The sequence below is a fragment of the Bos mutus genome, chromosome X (assembly GCF_027580195.1).
Source record: "Bos mutus isolate GX-2022 chromosome X, NWIPB_WYAK_1.1, whole genome shotgun sequence".
Lineage (NCBI taxonomy): Eukaryota > Metazoa > Chordata > Mammalia > Artiodactyla > Bovidae > Bos > Bos mutus.
The window spans coordinates 74,844,942-74,857,716 of record NC_091646.1 but is presented as its reverse complement, the minus strand read 5'-3'; the positions used below and the strand labels follow the sequence as shown (position 1 = coordinate 74,857,716).

The window sequence follows — 12,775 nt, the reverse complement described above, 5'->3', positions numbered from 1 at the left end:
TCAGCAGATGCAGACAAACATCTGACAATATTTGACATCCATTTATTACAAAAATGCTTTAGAAAATGGGCATAGAAGAAACTTACCTCAACATAACACAGGCAATATATGACAAACCTACAGCAATGTCCTCAATGGTGAAAAACTGAAAGCAAAATTTCCTCTACCATCAGGAAAAAAGTCAAGGGTGCCCACTCTCACCATTATTCAACATAGTTTTGAAAGTCTTAGCCATGGCAATCAGAGAAGAAAAAAGAAATAAAGGAAATTCTGGCTAGAAAATATAAGTAAGACTCTCACTATTTGCAGAAGACAGGATACTATACATAGAAAACTAGAGATAAAACAAGAAAATTACTAGAGCTCATCAATGAATTTAGTGTAGTTGCACATAATCATTACACATAAATCCTTTGTATTCCTATACACTAGCAAGGAAAATCAGAAAGAAAAAATATAATGAAAAAAAATTCCATTTACCATTGCAACAAAAATAATAAAATACTTAGAAATAAACCTATCTAAAGTTTAACCTACCTACAAACAAAAATAAACTCACCTACAAAAGACCTGCATGCATAAAACTATAAGAAACTAATGAAAGAAATCAAAGACAGTGCAAACAGATGGTGAGCTATATTATGTTCTTGGATTGAAAGAATAAATATTGTGAAAATTAGTGGAAAATCAGAACACTCTTTAACAATATTCAAAGCAAGATCGCCCTTGACGCAGATCCAAGAGTAACTAAAATTTAAAAAAAGAACAACAACAACTAAGACCTAATGAAACTTAAAACCTTTTTTTACAGCAAAGGAAACTATAAACAAGATGGAACTAAAACCCTCAGAATAGGAGAAAATAACTGTGAATCAAACAACTGAAAGGATTGATCCCCAACATATACATGCAACTCATGAAGCTCAATATCAGAAAAACAAACAACTCAGTCAATAAATGGGTGGGAGACCTAAACAGACATTTCTCCAATAAATACAGATGGCCAATAAATACATGAAAAGATGCTCAGCATTGTTCATTATTAAAGAAATGCAAATGAAAGTTACAATAAGGTATCACTTCACATCAGTCAGAATGGCCATAATTCAAAAATTTACAAACAGTAAATGCTAGAGAGGGTGTGGCAAAAAGGGGACTCTCTTGCACTGTCGGTAGGAATGTATACTGATACAGCTACTATGGAGAATAGTATGGAGATTCCTTAAAAACTAGGAATAAAGCTACCATATGACCTAGCAATCCCACTACTGGGTATATACCCTGAGAAAATCAGAATCCTAAAAGACACATGTACTCCAATTGTGTTCTACATGTGTACCCCAACTTGTTCATTGAAGCACTATTTACAAAGATGAATGTATAAAGAAGTGGTGGTACATATATACAATAGAATAGTATTCAGCCATGAAATGGAAAAGATGTGAGTTAGCTGAACTGAGGTGGATGAACCTGCAGCCTGTTATACAGAGTGAAGTAAGTCAGAAAGAGAAAAACATATATTGTATATTAAAGCATATATATATGCTAGGAAAAAAAAATGGTGTGATGAACCTATTTTCAGGGCAGAAATAGAGACACCGACATAGAGAAAAGGCGTGTGGACACAGCTGGGAAGGAGAAGTTGGGACAAATTGAGAGAGCTACATTGAAACATATACATTACCATATGTAAAATAGATAGCTAGTGGGTAGTTGCTATGTAACACAGAGAGCTCAACCGGGTGCTCTGTGACAACCTAGAGGGCTGGGATAGGGTGGTGGGTGGAAAGGAGTTTCAAGAGGGAGGGGACATAGGTATACTTATGGCCGATTCATGATTTTGTATGGCAGAAACCAGCCCAACATTGTAAAGCCATTTTCTGACAATTAAAAATAAATTTTTAAAAATAATTGTAAAACCCATTATCTTTTTATATAAAACAGCACTCACATAACTATGAATAGAAGGGAACTTCCTCAACCTGATAAGTGGAATCTCCAAGGAACACAGTTAACATCAAATTTAGTATAGAAAGACAATGTTTTCCACTTAAAATCAGAGACAAGACAAGCATGTCTGCTTTCACCATTTTTTTGCAACATCAAACTATAGGTTCTAGTCAGGACAGTTAGTTCAGATGAGGAAATATTAATAATGGATAACAGGTGCTTGATCTGCAGATTTACAGGAGGCCAAAGCGAGGATCCCACTGTAACCATGTTTTGCAATCGGTATGAAAATGATGTCACTGATTGGAGTCCTCAGGGCAGGATTCATCAAGTTGAATACGCAATGGAGCTGTCAAACAAGGTTCAGCCACTGTTTTTTATCTGAAATTAAAAAAAAAAAAAACAAACACCTCATTCAGTGTTGGTTGCATTGAAAAGAGCACAACCAGAACTTGCAGGTCATCAGAAAAAAAATGTTCCTTGTTGATAACAGTATTGCTATTTCAGTTGCAGGACTTACTGCTGATGCTAGATGTTATGTAATTGTATGTACAAGGGATGTTTGGATTCCAGATTTGTGTTTGACAGACCTATTCCTATGCCTTGTCTTGTATATCTAATTGGAAGCAAAACCCAGATACTAACCCAGTGATATGGCTGGAGACCATATGATGTTGGACTGCTCATTGTTGATTATGATACGGGCCCTCACATTTTCCAAATTTGTCCAGCTGTTAACTATTTTGACTGCAGGGCTATGTCCACTGGAGCCCATTCTCAATCAGCTTGTACTTACTTGGAGAGATATATGTCAAAGTTTTTGGAGTGCAATTTGAATGAACTGGGTAAACATGGTCTGGATGCCTTCTGAGAGACACTGCCTGCAGAACAGGATCTAACTACAAAGAATGTTCTCAATGGAATTGGTAAAGGCTTGGAATTTCTGGCATATGGTGATGATGATGTATCTCTACTCATGGAAGATCTTGAAGAAAGACTGCAGAGAAAGACACAGCCTACTCAACCTACTGGTGAGCCTACAGGAAAGGCTGATGAACCAATGGAACATTAAATAATAAATCAGTATATATATGTATTAGACTAATTAAACATTCAGAAAATGAAGATCATGGCATTTGGTCCCATCACTTTATGGCAAATAGATGGGGAAACAACAGAAACAGTGACAGACTTTATTTCCTTGGGCTCCAAAATCACTGCAGATAGTGACTGCAACCATGAAATTAAAAGATGCTTTCTCCTTGGAAGAAAAGCTATGACTAAACTAGACAGCATATTAAAAAACAGAGACATTACTTTGCCAACAAAGGTCCATGTAGTCAAAGTTATGGTTTTTCCAGTAGTCATGTACAGATGTGAGAGTTGGACCATAAAGAAAGCTGAGAGCTGTAAAATTGATGCTTTTGAACTGAGGTGTTGGAGAAGACTCTTGAAACTGTGAACTGAACTGAAGTGATATATGTATTATTATACATGTAAGAATGCAGGAGCATATACTGATGACAATATTCTATACTTTGAACCAAAAGATGCAGAATGGTGGAATGGAATGGTATGTTTTAGGAATCAGTTCAGATGTGAGTTTTTCCCAAGCAACTTCACAGAAACTATATATTGGAGTTCATTTTCTTTTAAGAAGTTTTCTATACTCATTTTCAAGAAAGCATAGTTATCTGTATTAATGTATTGTATATGAAGAACATAGTGTCTTTGTGGTTTTAAAGACAACTGTGACTTAAAATTCTTTCACCTGAAAAATAAAGGGTAGATTGGAAAGGAAGAGTAAAACCTCTCAATTTACAGATGACTTAGATTTGTTTATAGAAAATTCTAAGGAAGCAACTATAAATTTTAGAAATAATAGGAATTTTATTAAGCTCGTAGACTACAAGATAAACAAAATAAATTGTATTATCAGTTAAAATACTAAAAACCAAATAAAGAAAGCAATTCTACTTAATATAAAAAGAAATACTTGGGAATAAATTTTGCAATGATGTGAAAGAATACTATATTAAAGACTACAAAAATTTGGGTGGAAATCAATAAAATGTAAAGATATTTCATATCATGGACAAAAAAACACAATATAACTAAAATGGCAATAATGTATAATTTAATCTGCATATTCAGTGAAATCTCTGTCAAAATCCCCCAAGTTGATAAGCTACTCCTAAAATTCATATGGACCCAAAATAGCCAAAACAATGTTGACAAAGAAGGGCCAAATTGGAGGACACATCTTTTACAACTTTAAATTTGACATTAAGGCTTCAGAAGGAGGTATGATAGTGTCATAAGGATAGTCACAGAGATTAATGGAATATAACTGAGAGTTCAGAAACAAGCCTTTGTATTTGTGGTCAATTAATTTTCAACAAGTGTCCTAAGACTGTACAATGTGAAAAGAAGAGTCTCTTCAACAAATTGTACTGTCACAATTATATATTTACATGCAAAAGAATGACACTGAAACCTTTCCTCCCACCATATTCAAAAATTTACATAAAATGTATCATAGATGTAAAGATAAGGGTTAATATGACAAAGTTCTTATAAGTAAATCTTCATGACTTTGGGTTAGGCAGTACTTTCTTTAATATGGCACTAAAACAAAAATGACAGAGAAAAAATAAGCTGAACTTTATCAAACTAAAAATATGCATGTCAAAGGATACTATCACGGAATGAAAATACAACCAATAAAATGGGAGAAAATATTTGCAAATCATACATCTAAAAAGAGAGTAGTATTTAGGATATGGGGGCTTCACTGCTAGCTCAGTGGTAAAGAATCCACCTGTGAATGCAAGAGACTTCCCTGGGTCGAGAAGATCCACTGGAGAAGGAAATGACAACCCACATATTCTTGCCTGGGAAATCTCATGGACAAAGAAGTCTGGCAGGCTACTCTCCATGGGGCCACAAAAAGAGGTGGACACTACTTAGTGATTTAACAACAATGCTTCAAGATATATAAAGAACTCTCATAATCAGAGTTTTTTCCAATGAGTCAACTCTTCCCATGAGGTGGCCAAAGTACTGGAGTTTCAGCTTTAGCATCATTCCTTCCAAAGAAATCCCAGGCTGATCTCCTTCAGAATGGACTGGTTGGATCTCCTTTCAGTCCAAGGGACTCTCAAAAGTCTTCTCCAACACCACAGTTCAAAAGCATCAATTCTTCAGCGCTCAGCCTTCTTCACAGTCCAACTCCCACATCCATACATGACCACAGGAAAACCATAGCCTTGACTAGACGAACCTTTGTTGGCAAAGTACTGTCTCTGTTTTTCAATATGCTATCTAGGTTGGTCATAACTTTCCTTCCGAGGAGTAAGTGTCTTTAAATTTCATGGCTGCAGTCACCATCTGCAGTGATTTTGGAGCCCAGAAAAATAAAGTCTGACACTGTTTCCACTGTTTCCATCTATTTCCCATTAAGTGATGGGACCAGATGCCATGATCTTCGTTTTCTGAATGTTGAGCTTTAAGCCAACTTTTTCACTCTCCACTTTCACTTTCATCAAGAGGCTTTTGAGTTCCTCTTCACTTTCTGCCATAAGGGTGGTGTCATCTGCATATCTGAGGTTATTGATATTTCTCCCAGCAATCTTGATTCCAGCTTGTGTTTCTTCCAGTCCAGCATTTCTCATGATGTACTCTGCATATAAGTTAAATAAACAGGGTGACAATATACAGCCTTGACGAACTACTCTTTTCCTATTTGGAACCAGTCTGTTGTTCCATGTCCAGTTCTAACTGTTGCTTCCTGACCTGCATACAAATTTCTCAAGAGGCAGGTCAGGTGGTCTGGTATTCCCATCTCTTTCAGAATTTTCCACAGTTTATTGTGATCCACACAGTCAAAGGCTTTTTGGCATAGTCAATAAAGCAGAAATAGATGTTTTTCTGGAACTCTCTTGCTTTTTCCATGATCCAGCAGATGTTGGCAATTTGATCTCTGGTTCCTCTGCCTTTTCTAAACCAGCTTGAACATCAGGAAGTTCACGGTTCACATATTGCTGAAGCCTGGCTTGGAGAATTTTGAGCATTACTTTACTAGCATGTGAGATGAGTGCAATTGTGTGGTAGTTTGAGCATTCTTTTGGCATTGCCTTTCTTTGGGATTGAATGAAAACTGACCTTTTCCAGTCCTGTGGCCACTGCTGAGTTTTCCAAATTTGCTGGCATATTGAGTGCAGCACTTTCACAGCATCATCTTCAGGATTTGAAATAGCTCAACTGGAATTCCATCACCTCCACTAGCTTTGTTCATAGTGATGCTTTTTAAGGCCCACTTGACTTCACATTCCAGGATGTCTGGCTCTAGGTCAGTGATCACACCATCGTGATTATCTGGGTCGTGAAGATCTTTTGTACAGTTCTTCTGTGTATTCTTGCCATCTCTTCTTAATATCTTCTGCTTCTGTTAGGTCCATACCATTTCTGTCCTTTATTGAGCCCATCTTTGCATGAAATGTTCCTTTGGTATCTCTGATTTTCTTGAAGAGATCCCTAGTCTTTCCCATTCTGTTGTTTCCCTCTATTTCTTTGCATTGATCGCTGAAGAAGGCTTTCTTATCTCTTCTTTCTATTCTTTAGAACTCTGCATTCAGATGTTTATATCTTTCCTTTTTTTCTTTGCTTTTCACTTTTCTTTCTTTCACAGCTATTTGTAAGGCCTCCCCAGACAGCCATTTTGCTTTTTTGAATTTCTTTTCTATGGGAATGGTCTTGATCCCTGTCTCCTGCACAATGTCACGAACCTCATTCCATAGTTCATCAGGCACTCTATCTATCAGATCTAGGCCCTTAAATCTGTTTCTCACTTCCACTGTATAATCATAAGGGATTTGATTTAGGTCATACCTGAATGATCTAGTGATTTTCCCTACTTTCTTCAATTTAAATCTGAATTTGGCAATAAGGAGTTCATGGTCTGAGCCACAGTCAGCTCCTGGTCTTGTTTTGCTGACTTTATAGGTCTTCTCCATCTTTGGCTGCAAAGAATATAATCAATCTGATTTCAGTGTTGACCATCTGGTGATGTCCATGCATAGAGTCTTCTCTTGTGTTGTTGGAAGAGGGTGTTTGTTATGACCAGTGCATTTTCTTGGCAAAACTCTATCAGTCTTTGCCCTGCTTCATTCCGTATTCCAAGGCCAATTTTGCCTGTTACTCCAGGTGTTTCTTGACTTCCTACTTTGCATTCCAGTCCCCTATAATGAAAAGGACATCTTTTTGGGGTGTTAGTTCTAAAAGGTCTTGTAGGTCTTCATAGAACCGTTCAACTTCAGCTTCTTCAGTGTTACTGGTTGGGGCATAGACTTGGATTACTCTCATATTGAATGGTTTGCCTTGGAAACGAACAGAGATCATTCTGTCGTGTTTTTTTTTTTTTTTCATTCTGTCATTTTTGAGATTGCATCCAAGTACTGCATTTCTGACTCTTTTGTTGACCATGATGTTAGGGGAATGCAAATAAAAACCACAATAATATACCACTTCATACTCATTAGGGTGACTATAACAAAAAAGACATCAGTAACAACAAGAGTTGACAAGGATATGGAAAAGTTGCAACCGTCATACTTCCCTAATGGAAATTTAAAACTTTACAGCAACATTGGAAAATAGTTTGGCAAATCATCAAAATGTTAGGTCTACAGTGCCACATGGCCCAACAACTTCATTCTTAGTTATAGCCTGAGAGAACTGAAAACATACATCCATACAAGAACTTGTGCACACATTTTCAAAGCAGCATTACTAATAATATTCAAAAAGTAAAAGGAATCCAAATATTTGTCAAATGATGCATGCATAAAATATGTGGTATATACAAGCAGCAAAATGGGATTCAGCAGATAATGGAGTGTACTTATATTTAAAATAACATAAATGAACCTCGAAATAAGGCTGTCACAAAATATCACATATATTTTGATTCAATTTATATGAAATGTCTGGAACAGGTAAACAGTTAGAGACAGCTAGTAGAATAGATTTTGCTTAGGTCTGGAGTAGGGAATGGGAAAAGAATCCTAATGGATATTAGGCTTCCTTTCAGGGTGACAAAATGTGCTAAAATTAGATAGTGATTGCACAACTCTGTGCCAGTAATTACCAATAAGTCAAAGTCATATATGTCAGTGTCCATCTATAACAAATCAGAAAATAATATTTATGCAGAATGAAATATATAAAATCTTTATGAAGCAAAAACAAACAAACAAAAAAACTGAAGAATACAAAGTAGAAAAATTAATGGAGAAACATACTATGAATCTAGAAGGAAAGATATTTATCTTGTCAAATATCTTCATTTTACCACTGCAAACAGTTTTTGTTTTTTTTTTTTTAATAAAGTAATTCAGATCAATGATGGAGTCTATTACTGGTATGGAAAAATAATGCAAGGCTTCTAAGCCTGGATCATACCTTGTTTGAGAACCTAGGGATTTTAATGCAGTAGTTAATAAATAGGTATGTTCTGTATCTTAATTATATTCTATAATAAATTGAATGAATCATCCCCTCAGGCATCATTATTATGGAGTATGTGGTATTATTTTTGCCTGAAGACATCTGGTAATAACAGTTTATTTTTTTTCTTTAATAGAAAATTATTTAATTAGTATACATGTGTTCCCCATCCTGAACCCTCCTCCCTCCTCCCTCCCCACACCATCCCTCTGGGTCGTCCCAGTGCACCAGCCCCAAGCATCCAGCATCGTGCATTGAACCTGGACTGGCATCTCGTTTCATACGTGACGTTTCACATGTTTCAATGCCATTCTCCCAAATCTTCCCACCCTCTCCCTCTTCCACAGAGTCCATAAGACTGTTCTATACATCAGTGTCTCTTTTGCTGTCTCGTATACAGGGTTATCGTTACCATCTTTCTAAATTCCATATATATGCGTTAGTATACTGTATTGGTGTTTTTCCTTCTGACTTACTTCACTCTGTATAATAACAGTTTAAAATGGAGGGAAAAGAACTGGAGCTCAGAGGGAGTACTGGTTGATTCCAGAAACGCAAGAAGCTCACTCAGATTCCAGTTTGTGACTAAGAGGTTGTTCTCAGACACTAAGGTTGTCAGTTTCATATTTTTGTTTGTTTACTCTTATATGTACATATCAATAATCACCCCTAATCTACCAGTGACATTAAAACTCTTTTGATGCAATCAGGCACTATATTGGTTGCCATATTTTTAAGAGAAAGAGAGATCCTTTTGGGACAACCCTTATTCCTGCTACCTACCACCTGGATTTACTTGCTCTCCAAACCCATGCACAACTACCTTTTTTCTTAAAGCTGCTATGCTGGGAATTGACTTTCTCTTTTTTCTTCATTTGATTCCAACTTCCCTCTGTCCAATTTCTTACTCTTTTCCTCTTTGTTAGATCTTCCTTAGGTTTACATAGATGATATTATACCGTTGAAAGAAAAAACTGCACGTTAGATAATTTTTGAGCTTATGTTAAAAAAAAAAAAAACACATTTATACTATTCTCACATTTGATTAACAGTTTGCCTGGGTATAGAATGATGGAATAGAAATAGCATTTCCTCAAAATATTCTATTGTCTTCTAGCTTCCAGTATTGCTGTTAATAACATTTATTTCTTAACTTAGATTTATTTCCTTGACCTTTTTTCTGGAAGCTTTGATGACTTTCTGATCTGCATTTTTGAAAATTTATATTTATCAAAGTTTTCAACTTTTTAAAATTTGTTGTTAGCTTTCCCCTGCTGTGATCTCCTCTCCTGTTCTTATATTTGCGGTTATACTTTCTCTGTTCATTTGATGACATTTTGGTAAAGTGAAGAAACAGATAAGCTTAAATATTGAAAGTCTCTTTTTTAAAGCATAATAAAAATTAAAATACTCATAAATAAATTCTTGTGACACTTTTGAATTGGATAAATAAACAATAAACTCTGCATGTGCCTAGACAGCATCAAAAGTCATCTATGAAAGAATAAAAATCAAAATAGTCTTATAATTGCATGCAATATTAAATGTCAGGAAATAATAGAACAGTGTCTATATAGTTTTGAGGAAAATCTTTTGAGTCAATAATTCCATATTGTCAAAGTTGTTATTATGCATAATGAAAGAAGCATAATATTTTACTCATGAAATATTTCACTCTTGAACAACTCTTTTTTAACAAAATTTACTACATTTTTTTTTTTAACTTTACAATATTGTATTGGTTTTGCCATACATCAACATGAATCCACCATGGGTGTACACGTGTTCCAAATCCTGAACCCCCCACCCACCTCCCTCCCCATACCATCCCTCTGGGTCATCCCAGTGTACCAGCCCCAAGCTTCCTGTATCCTGCATCGAACCTGGACTGGCGATTTGTTTCTTATATGATATTATACATGTTTTAATGCCATTCTCCTAAATCATCCCCCCCTCTCTCTCCCACAGAGTCCAAAAGACTGTTCTATACATCTGTGTCTCTTTTGATGTCTCACATACAGGGTTATTGATACCATCTTTCTAAATTCCATATATATGCATTAGTGTTCAAATTCCCCTGGTTTAATAGTTGAGTTTTATTTTTTTTTAACAAAAAACATTTACTGGAGTATACTTGACTTACAATTTTGTGTTCCTTTTTGCTATACTATAAAGAGAATTGGTTATACATATACAAATATTTATTCTTTTTTATAAAGTTTTTATTCCCATACTGATTACACAGTATTGAGTAGAATTTCCTGTGTGGTTCAGTAGGCCCTTTTATAATTAGAAGTGTGAATATGTCAATACCAAAGTGAATATGTCAATACCAATCCAAATTTATCCCTCATCTCTTCCCCCTGCTAACCATAGATTGTTTTCTACATACTGTGACTCTAATTCTGTTTTGTAAATAAGTCAAATTGCAACATTTTGTAGATTCCACATACAAGCAATATCATCCAACATTTGCTTTTCTCTGTTTGACTTACTTCACTCAATATGACAATGTCTAGGTGCATCTATGTTCCTGAAAATGGCATTATTCTGTTATTTTTTTACAGGTGAGCAATATCCATTGTATGTATGTACCAAATATTTACCCATTCATCTGTTGATGGACTTTTAGGTGGCTTCCATGCCCTGGATATTATATATAGTGCTTCAATGAACTTTGGGGTGCACATATCTTTTTGAATTATGGCTTTCTCCAGATATATGCTGAGGAGTAGAATTGCTAGGTCATATGTTAATTTTAATTTCAGTTTTTTAAGGAACTGCCATACTGTTCTCCATAGCTACACAAACTTACATTCTCCACAAGAGTGTAGAAGAGTTTCCTTTTCTCCATATAGTCTTCAACATTTATTGTTTGTAGACTTTTTGATGATGGCTATTCTGATTGGTGTGAAGTGATATCTTATTGTAGTTTTCGTTTGTATTTCTCTAATAGTTAGTGGTGTTGAGCATCTATTCATGCTCTTTTGGGCAATCTGTATGCATTCTTTAGAGAAATGCATATTTAGAACTACTGCCTATTTTTTATTAGGTGGTTGTTTTGTGTTGTTATTGAGCAACACAAGCTATTTGTGTACTTAGGAGATTAAAACCTTGTCAGTCATTTCAGTTGGAAATATTTTCACACATTCTGTGGGCTGTGTTTTGTTTTGTGTATTGTTTCCTTTGCTGTGCAAACACTTTTAAGTTTAATTAGGTCCCTTTGTTTTGTTTTTATTTTAATTAAGAAGTGGGTCCAATAATGTCTTGCAGAGATTTATGTCAGAAAGTGTTTGGCCTATGTTTTCCTTTAAGAGTTTTATTGTATCTGGCCTTACATTTAGGTCTTTAATCTACTTTAATTTATATTTGTTTATGGTGTTTGGGAGTGTTCTATTCTTTTACATGTAGCTGTTCAGTTTCCCTATTATTGTTTGTTAAACAGACTGGTTTTTTTTTCCCCTTTTATATTCTTGCCTTCCTTTACATAGATTTGTTGACCATAGATGTATAAGTTTATCTCTGTAATTTCTATCCTGTTCCGTTGATCTATGTTTCTCTTCATCTTTTGGTTCTAGTACCATACTGTTTTGACTACTGTAGCTTGGTAGTATAGTATGAAGTCATGGAGCTTGCTTCCTCCAAATCATTTGTTTTCTTAAGATTACTTTGGCTATTTTGTTCTTGGTTTGTAGGTTTTTCCATAAGAATTGCCAATTTTTGGTTCTAATTCTGTGAAAAATGTCATTGGCAATTTGTTAGGTATTCTATTGTATCTGTAGATTGCTTTGTGTAGTATACTCATTTTTATACTATTGACTTACCTAATCCAAGAACATTGTATATCTCTCCATCAGTTTGTGTCATCTTTCATCAGTATCTTATATTTTTCTGAGTATATGTCTTTTACCTCCTTAAGTAGGTTCATTCTTAGGTGTTTTATTTTTTTCTGATGTGATGGTAAACACTGCTGCTGCTACTAAGTCACTTCAGTCATGTCCGACTCTGTGCGACCCCATAGATGGCAGCCCACCAGGCTTCCCCGTCCCTGGGATTCTTCAGGCAAGAACACTGGAGTGGGTTGCCATTTCCCTCTCCAATGCATGGAAGTGAAAAGTGAAAGTGAAGTTGCTCAGTCGTGTCTGACTCTAGCAACCCCATGGACTGCAGCCTACCAGGCTCCTCCGTCCATGGGATTTTCCAGGCAAGAGTACTGGAGTGGGGTGCCATTGCCTTCTCCAGATGGTAAACACTACGGTTTCCTTAATTTCTCTTTCTGACCTTTGCTGGGTTTTATGGCATTTCTATTTCCATTTTT

General features: G+C 35.6%; 1 pseudogene; it reads left to right on the top strand.

Annotated features, from left to right (window-relative positions):
• Positions 1 to 2,218: 2,218 nt before the first annotated feature.
• LOC102269882 (proteasome subunit alpha type-1 pseudogene) lies at positions 2,219 to 3,022 on the top strand (annotated as a pseudogene).
• Positions 3,023 to 12,775: the final 9,753 nt, after the last annotated feature.